Here is a 9642-nt window from a genome sequence, read left to right as displayed (position 1 = left end):
GAGACCGTTTGTGGGTAAAGTTGAAAAAATCCAAGTTTAGTAGATTTTTGTATACACTGTTTAAAATGGAAACGCATTGAAAAAGTTGTTTTGTGAACTATTTAGAATTTATCTGCGTATTTTGACCTCGTAAACAAAAGGAAACATATTATTTTTAAATAACAAGTAAACTTGCATCTTAGAAAAAATAAATGTACTTTACTTTCTGTGTAAAACTGCCAATACTATATCGAAATGGGTCTAATATGAAAGATTAATGGCGACACTTTAAAATGTTAAGTTGTAACCGGATTTTAAAACGAAATACTTTGAAAATTCTAGTATGATTTTAGTTTTGCTGTTTGTAAAAATACTTTCAAGCAAACTATTTATCTTAACGCTTATTTAAGTGTAACATTTCGTGATATAAAACTTTTTCTAATTCAAATACTTTTGTAGTTATATTTGACATATTCATTTTAGTTCTTGTTAACAAAATAGAAGTCAAAAGAAAACCTTTGAGTGATTATTTTACAATCTAATATATACGCGCGAACAAAATCAACTCAGAAAGCATCAATTTCTACAAGAATAAGTTAATGACGATTTTGTGATTTAGTTCAACTATTATGGTATAAAAATGGGTACGATTTATAGAAGTTATTTTAATTAGACACCTCATAAAAGTTTACTGTCAGTTTGAAAGTTGTTTAAAATAGAAGTCTCTATGTAAGCTTTAATACTTTTAAGTTATGTTAAGTATATTGCCAAAGAAATATAAATGACGTTTTCACTCGGGTTAAAACGATCACATGCTCCGTAGATTCAGTTGTGTCAAAAGCTGCGTCCGAGCCTAAAACCTTTATTACTTACAATTTATTTCGTAGTTTTTTTTTTATTAAATTCTCTATTGTATATGTTGAAATTTTTTTGGTAGTTTATGTTAGGAAAAAATTTATTTTATCAAAAAATTATTTTATTTTCTATTTAAATACTCAGTTTATTTCTAAAAATGTAATGTAAATAAAACAAAAGAACTTGTGAAAAATGTTTTTGTTTTCATTTTGTTAAAAACAGTGAAGATAATTTTTTATATCAATATGTAAAAAATGAGTTTATAGTTTACTAATTAGTTTGCATTTATCTTGGATATTTATTATATTGGAATTTTTGAAAGTGCTATAAAGTGCTCACTACGTTTAAAATGAAAATAGAGAATAAAAAAACAAGAAAACAATGTTGAGTTCCGTTCATAATGATAATACAAATTTGCGTTGATAAGTTCATTGGTCCTAACGGTAATTGATATATGTGCACACTAAACTAGAATAAAATAATTCTGTGAACCCCAAAAAAGTATAAACTGTTTTCAAGTTTTTACCGTAATGTAAATTTCAAAACACTCCTTAAATATTCCTAACACTTATCATAATACCTAGTGTAAGTTTCAAAATGAGCTCCATTCACCCTTTCATTATCGTGGACCCAAAAACAAGTTTTTTTAAAGAATTGTGAAAGTCACTGAATTATTTAATTGTCGGACGAAGCAACCCAAGTAGAAATAATACTTTTAAACAGCAATTTTTCAATAAATTTTGTGGAAACTTTGATAAAAAATGTTTCAGCGAATTCCGAAAACTTCTTCAAGATGTAGTTATACGTCTATAAATTCGTCATTATACGTGATATGTCATAATCGTGAAATTTTTAATTAATTTATGATTTTAATAAATAACACGAATTGAAAATCAAATGCTGTTGTAAACATTAAACAAATTTTTTTTTTCTTACGTTCAGATTTATTTACTATTTTAAACAAACATCTGTTTACGCAAACATAAACATAAGCAAACAACAGTATTTTTACAGCCATATCACTTTATTTTTTTAATATTTCCGCTATTTTTTATTAAGAGACGCTATTGCGGTGAATTATAAGATATTAGTTAATGTTAACGTATATCAGATTTGTTTTAAGTAAAACTAGCAAGGCCATGTTCTGAGGATGAGAGCTTTGCAATAGAGCGATTTGGTTACTGCAAGCTCGGCTTTAACGGGAACCGCTAAGTTCAAACCCGCGCACAATTCCCACTTTTTCAATTCCCATCCAAATCATTTTGCTTTCATTTGTTAAGTAAAAGGCGCTATTTTATACATACTAAAGTTTTTCTTAAAAGTACTTTATATATAAAGATTGTTTCAAGTAAAATTGTTTATATTCTCAGAATGAGAGCTTTGCTGTTGTAATTTCCGTTACAAACGCGACTTTAGCAGGTTTTATGTTGCAATAAATGAAAAAAGCTGATGATCTAACCAATTGACCTTTTTAATAACAGAGAAACTAGGTATAGAACTTTCTTAAAAAACTAATAGAGAATAATTGTGAATTTGTTTATTATTTTTATCGTTCTTTTTATTTTCGTATTTTTAGCATTCTCTTGCCATATTGACGGTGTTTAGTTCTTTTTTATGTTCTTTTTTGTATAAAAGTTTATAAAAATGTAAAATGTTAATTCAATTTCAGTTAAAATTAGACTAATATTTTATATTTATGTTAAAACGCTTATGTCCTGGATATTTTTTAAGTATCCGAATAATCTACGATTTGGTAATCGAAACATTTTTTTACACCAATTCCTAGGATAAAACCAATTATTTTTAGCGCTTTTTTGTCATTCAATAAACAATTAATTTATTTATGTAACTTATACCAACATTTTACATTAACTTTTAAATAAACTAACTGTTTTTTGATAAGTATTTCTATTTTATTTTCAGAAAATAAAATTTTTGTAGCTTTAAGTCTAATAAAGTTTTTAATCATAACTAAACTTATTTTAAGTACCGAAAAACTTGAACACTTAGTTTATACATAAGTTAGTAGTTTGAGGTTAGTAAAAACTTTTATTGAAATTTAGATTACTTTTAATGTTTAACTTTCATTTAAATGTTTTACTTACCTGTTTTTTTCTGTTTAACAATTTCTATCATTTAATTTAATACAATTATCTGTAAAGCAAAATTCTATCATATTTTTTCCTGCATTCATCTTTTTACAAGCTAAAATTTTTAATAAAGTTATTTCAATGTATAAACTATTGATACTTAATTGAACTTAATTGAACGTATTCGTAAATTTTACGTATTGTTCTAAACGTATGTATACTGTAAATACTTGTTTTTAAATCAATAAAATAAACAATTTGTTTAATTTGATACTTTTATTTTATAACTAATAATAAAATACAATTTTCGCCCTTTTTGAAAAATTAGTACCGCAAATAGTTTACTACTTCAGTTTTTATAAAACTGGTGTTTCTTAGTTGTCAATAAATTTAAAATCTAAAACGGGTAGTTAAAGTTGCGAATACTACAGTCGCAAACAAATTCTATTTACGTAATGTAGAATAGCTTTAGGACTATGAAGTACATAAAAGTTGTACACTAAAGACCTGATAACTAGTTAAATTTAGTATGCATATTTGTAAATATTTAAATTGATTTTTTCTTATTGAACAATCGTTGTTAGCATCAACTTAATAATTTAACTTTTCTAAAATAGTTAGTCACTTAGAGAACTGGAATAATTTTACGGAGTTGTAAATCCAGTCTAAACGAAAAAATCATTACACTTACAATTATTACAAGTATAACGTTAATTTTAGTTTATAAACTCATGTTAAAGTATTTTTCTTCTTTTTTTTAAAGTATAAGCTTTGAAATTAGAATCTTTTATGTTGTTAAAGTTGGTTAGATGACTTTTTTCAAATAGTAAACGTCAACCTACTTTACCAAATTTTTTATTGCGGTTAAGACTGTAAAAGCGGTAAGTAAACATTTGTAACCAAAATGTTTAATTAAACAAAAAACTTTTCGATCAAGGTGTATAAATAAAATTAGTTTTAATATAATTTTTATAACGAAAAAATTATTTTTGAGTGTTAATGCAACACAAGTGGAAATTTATTCAAGAATGATTTAGCAGTCTTACCAGGCCTTTAAATTAATATTAAGATAGATTTGTTTAATAAGAAACATCTTACAATAAAAACCACAACTAAAATTTTGCATGCAATATTTTAAATATAAATTTGTTAGAAACTTATATACTTTTTGTGATACATATTTTTATCTCATGTTGAACTGTCTATTTTTATGTAATTAGTTTCTAATAATTTCTAATGTCGCAAAACTTGCAGCTAATACCAATCGTCACTAATATAAACGATTTCTTATATTATTTTTTTTTAGTTAGCCATTTCAATACTTATATTTTGTACAGAATTATGTGTTTCAAATATGAAAAAATATACACTTTTAGGATTTGATAATGTTTTAAATGGTAAAAAAACTTAATAAAACCTATGTTATCATTTTTATTTAATGTAGGTATAAAACATATCTGAAACACAACTCTATTACTTATTTATACACTGTTAACAAACAAGTTTAAATACTTTAGGTATAAAACTATCAAGAATCTATAAATTTTAAATTGCCAACAATATTTTTGAGGTAGTTTTTGTTTGTAGATTAGTTATGGCTTGTTAAAATTGATATTTATTATTATATTTAAATAATACACTATAAAATTTACTTCCAAAAGCAAAACACATTTAAAAGCTAAATTAATTAACATCACATAATGAAGTTCATACATAACTTATGAATATTTTTTCTGTAATAATTTTCAAGAAAATAATTTGATTTTAGTTCTTATAATCCAAATTCATACTTAAAAGCTTAGCTTTGCTGTGAAATTTACTGTTAAACAATATAAAAATGCATTATAGCTTTAAGTAACTATTGATAAACTCAAAAAACAAATTTAACTACTATAACTTTAATAAATAACAAAATCAGCAAATAGCTAACAACACTGACATTAAAAACTAAACTTTCTGTTTTGACTTTGTTGCTACCTAAATTTTAGTGGAAAATTTTTATTGGGCGAAAATGAATTTTTTGTCCATTACTTTTTTAGTTTTAAAATAGCAAACTTTATTTTTATCAATAAAGTTAAATCGTAGTCATGCTTGTGTTAAGTTTTCTAGAACACAACCTTTTCGGGTAAAAGTTTATTTAATTTCTTAACAAAACGTAAAATAAATATTCTTTTATTCCAACTTTATTTTTAAATTGTTTTTTAACAGGTTTATCTAATGGTAGATGCATAAGCATTTTTATAATTTTTGTAAAAATTGTTGTAAAAGAGTAAACAAACAAAAGATAAAAGATCAGATTTTAGATCGCAAACTTAAAAAAAAAATCAAATTAAAACTAAATATTTATGTTTTAAGTATCTATCGATATGCAACTCAATGATCTTACGAATAATTTTTTTTAAACTTAATTTTTTAATGTTTATGCAAAATTTTATATAGATAAACCTCAAAAACATCTAACACTATTAATCTGTATGAGTTATATAAAAACATGTTTATTAAATTAAAGCTTAAGTATTTTGTGGTAAATAGTTTTTTTTATAATTTGAAACATTAACTAATGCTATAAAAGTAAGTTTATTGTAGTTTGATTTCATGATAAAAGATTATATTTTTATGAACCAAAAATAGTTACTAATATGTTTTCATTGAGTATTAAAAATGTTTAGATATCAGTTACTTTTTTAATTACTATGTATAAAAAACTAATATGCTTAAAAAAAAAGATAACTAGCATTAATAATGAGTTTAGAGAAAAGCTTTGTTGACTGTTATGAATTATAATAACTTTATATATATATTAGTTAATATAAAGAAAAAAAATCATGTAATGTATATCAGAATGCCAATTTTAAAACTTAAATATTATTACAGTAGCTTCTTGATTAAGAATAAATTTTATTCTATAGGGTGATCAAAGATCATGGAGACGCCGGGGATCGAACCCGAGGCCTCAAACATGCAAAGCTTGCGCTCTACCACTGAGCTACGTCCCCACTTGTAAAATTGCAGTTTGTAGAGTTTATAAACACATTAATTGAGTAAACAAGCAAAGCGAGTGTTTCCTATGAACAGTAAACATGATAAAACTAATGCAAGCGTTTTAAATATCATTTTTAAACAGAATAATAAATTTTACCAAATCTTTTTTAAACTGCTTTTATTGATTCGAGTGACGGTTTTTTCTTATTAAAAATTAGTTGTCAAAATTTATATGCACTGTATTTTCGTTTTAAAAAGTTTATTAGCGTCCAAAAAAAAGTTTTTTTTTAATTAAATACAGTATATTTTTTATTTTAAATTGATTACTTTCCACGTTAATTTTTTTTTTAATTTTTCTTATAAACTTAACGAAAATTATTTTATAAAAAAAGTCGATAAAAAAGGTAAATAGTAGCTTTTAAAAAATCAAATATCAACATTTTTTTTAATAAAAACTTAAACATGTTTATTCGTTTTTTGATTATATATTTATATTACTTTAGTTATTAAATATATAGTTTTTGTGCATTACTTCTTCTATATAATTAAATTTAACTGTTTAAAACTACTTACCTATGATTTTAATGTTTTCTTTTTACATAATTGATTGGAGAAGTATCTTTAATCGTCAGCAAAAAAAAAGTTGTATGAGTTCTTTAGAAACTTTCAGCAATTTTTTAAAATGTATATAGGTTTTACCTAACGGAATTACTGAGCACACACAACGTTAGAAAAATATGAATAAAAGTATCACAAGTACATAAATCATTCAGTATATGTCACTTAAAATACTTTACAATTAATGCAAGTATAGAACAAAATATAAATGTTTTTTTGGCTGTTTCAACTTCTTTTAAGCTTCTAAAATAGAATATATTCTAAAAAATAAAAATAAAAAATTATTTAGAAGAAAACTAAAACTTTAAAAATATGCTTTATTTTTGCGTTACTTATTACAAAAACCGTGTATATAAATTGATTTAACATTAATGATTGGTTTTATAAAAGTTTGGGGACTTCTATATACTATTTGTTTGAACTCGATAAAGTATCTTATTAAGTCTGTAAAAATATGTTAGCGAGTTCATTAAAAAACCTTACTGAATTCTTTAAAACTATATGGCATAGTTTATTAAACTATATGATTTTATTCGTTAAAATATATTGTTTTGTTCGTTAAAATATATGATTGTGTTTGTTTTGTTAAAATATATGATTTTGTTCGTCGAACTACATAATTTTTATGGTAAAATATATATTTTTTCTTATAAACTATATAATTGTGTTCGTTAAAATATATGACTATTTTCGTTAAAATGTAAGATTGTATTCGTTAAACTATCTAGTTGTTTCTTTAAAACATATGATTTTGTTCGTTAGAATATACGATTGAATTCATTAAAATATATGACTGTATTTGTTAGAATATAAGATTGTTTTCATTTAAAAATATAATTGTTTTTTTGTTAAAATATATGATTGTTTTTGTTTAAATATATGACTGTGTTTGATAAAATATACGATTGTTTTCGTTAAATTATATAATTGTATTCGTAAAAATATATGATTGTATTCGTTAAACTATATAATTGTGTTTGTATAAATTTATAGTTTTTTTATTTGAAATATATGATTTTGTTCATTGAAATATATGATTTTGTTCATTAGAATATATGATTATGTTCGATAAAATGTACAATTGTTTTTCTTATAATATACAATTGTGCTCGCTAAAATATATAATTGTGTTAATTGAATATACGATTGTGTTCGTTAAACTATATGATTGTATTCGTTAAACTATATAATTGTGTTTGTATAAATTTATAGTTTTTTTCTTTGAAATATATGATTTTGTTCATTGAAATATATGATTTTGTTCATTAGAATATATGATTATGTTCGATAAAATGTACAATTGTGTTAATTAAATATATGATTGTGTTCGATAAACTATATGACTGTGTTCGTTAAACTATTTAGTTGTTGTCTTAAAAATTATATGATTTTGTTCGTTAAAATATATGATTGTGTTCGTTAAAATATTTGATTGTGTTCGATAAACTATATGACTGTTTTCGTTATACTATATGGTTTTGTTTGTTAAAAACTTTAACAGATTGTGACACTTTACTATTAATCTATTAAAAGTTATTAATAGCAAAAAATGCCAAGGTTTTTCTAGATTGTTAAAAGTACCTATAGTTTGTTAAAAAAAAAACAGAAATACATTAGGGATTTTTATTGTATGATACTTTTTTAGATATTTTTTTATAAATTTTAGGTTTCTATAACCTGTAAAACTTAAAAACATTCATGTTGTTTGGTTTTTTAAAAATGATATTTTCAATTAATAAAGTTTAGAAAGTAGTTATTGTTAAAATAAATAAGTAATCACGGATAAATTTGTTTTTATTATTTTAAATTAGTAATACTTTACAAAATGACTACCGAAAAAAAACGATGCAAACTAAAAACAAAAAAAATATGGAACATGCTACAGCAGTGTGATACATGAGTGCACTTATTTGCTTTAGCTTACAAATTTATAATTTATATACCCCTATTATAAACCTTGAACGTGCGGGGATATAGCTCAGTGGTAGAGCAATCGACTGCAGATCGATAGGTCCTTGGTTCAAATCCGAGTGTCCCCTCTGTTTTTAGGGCAATTTCCTTTCAATCTCACTTTATTAAGTAATAAGTTTTACGTTTATTTTGAAATTCCTGCGCTAAAACAAAACAAATTAATAGTACAATTGCTGCTTAAACATGAAATACTTTATTTAAACAGCATAAAATCTAATTCTGATAATATAGTTAATAGTTCTGTTAAAGTTTAAAGTTTCTTTACTTAATAACTACTTTTTTATGCATTTTGTTAAGTAACTATTTTCAAAATATTACTTATAAGTTTTTATATAATCTGACAGAACGTGCACGTATTTCGGCAAAGTTTTTATTTCGATTAGGTTCATTGTAAAGTTTAATCAATGCCACTGCATCATACAGTGTGTTTATAAACACAATCGCACAAATTTTTATATCTGCCTCGATAGCTCAGTCGGGAGAGCGTCAGTCTGAAGATCTGAAGGTCCCTGGTTCAATCCCGGGTCGAAGCACGCTGTTTATCATATATGCAACAATAACTATTTAAGTTTTTCTTTTATTAAATATAAATATAGTCGTGCAAAATTTTAACAAGTATACAGGTGGATTCAAAACTCGGTTTTTTTTATCGTAAACTAAAATTAATATTTATTATAAATTTAACACAAGGTCCAAATATCTACATATATAGGGTTCACGACTACTCAAATTCAGACAAAAAAAAATTCGTTTATTTTAATAAATTATAATAGTTATTTTTTCATTTTATTATCACTGTTACCCCTAACCCTTACCTTCGATCGGCAGCTTATTTTTACTAGTTTATTTTTTAGTTACTTTTTTTTTTTTTTAAGATTTATTTATATTTTTTTACTCTCGTGCAAAATGACCCTCTCTGCAAAACTGTCACTCGTGCAAAAAATTGTCTTCGTGCAATTTTGACCCGTAGCTACTATCATTATGTATGCTTTAATTTGAAGAGTAGCTTATCTTGTTTGTAGGTTTGTAGTATATATATCAATTGAATATCAGAACAGAACACAAATTTGTTCTTTTAAAAAAATAAAAGCAGCTTTTTTCTGATTGGCTAAATAAAAAAAGAATTTTGAATCCACCCTAAATATAC

At 23.9% G+C, this 9642-nt stretch overlaps 3 non-coding genes across 3 annotated transcripts; 2 read left to right on the top strand and 1 right to left on the bottom strand.

Moving 5' to 3' along the window:
* Nucleotides 1-5848: 5848 nt before the first annotated feature.
* On the bottom strand, nucleotides 5849-5920 carry Trnaa-ugc (transfer RNA alanine (anticodon UGC)). Its single transcript has one exon. It is a non-coding gene; the product is annotated as a tRNA-Ala (tRNA).
* A 2571-nt stretch (nucleotides 5921-8491) lies between these two features.
* On the top strand, nucleotides 8492-8563 carry Trnac-gca (transfer RNA cysteine (anticodon GCA)). The gene has a single exon. It is a non-coding gene; the product is annotated as a tRNA-Cys (tRNA).
* A 392-nt stretch (nucleotides 8564-8955) lies between these two features.
* Nucleotides 8956-9028, top strand: Trnaf-gaa (transfer RNA phenylalanine (anticodon GAA)). Its single transcript has one exon. It is a non-coding gene; the product is annotated as a tRNA-Phe (tRNA).
* The last annotated feature ends 614 nt before the right edge of the window (nucleotides 9029-9642 follow it).

This window comes from Thalia democratica, chromosome 7, assembly GCF_965202585.1.
Source record: "Thalia democratica chromosome 7, ktThaDemo2.hap1.1, whole genome shotgun sequence".
Lineage (NCBI taxonomy): Eukaryota > Metazoa > Chordata > Thaliacea > Salpida > Salpidae > Thalia > Thalia democratica.
The sequence above is the reverse complement of the archived record's forward strand: the minus strand, read 5'-3'. Positions and strand labels throughout refer to the sequence as shown.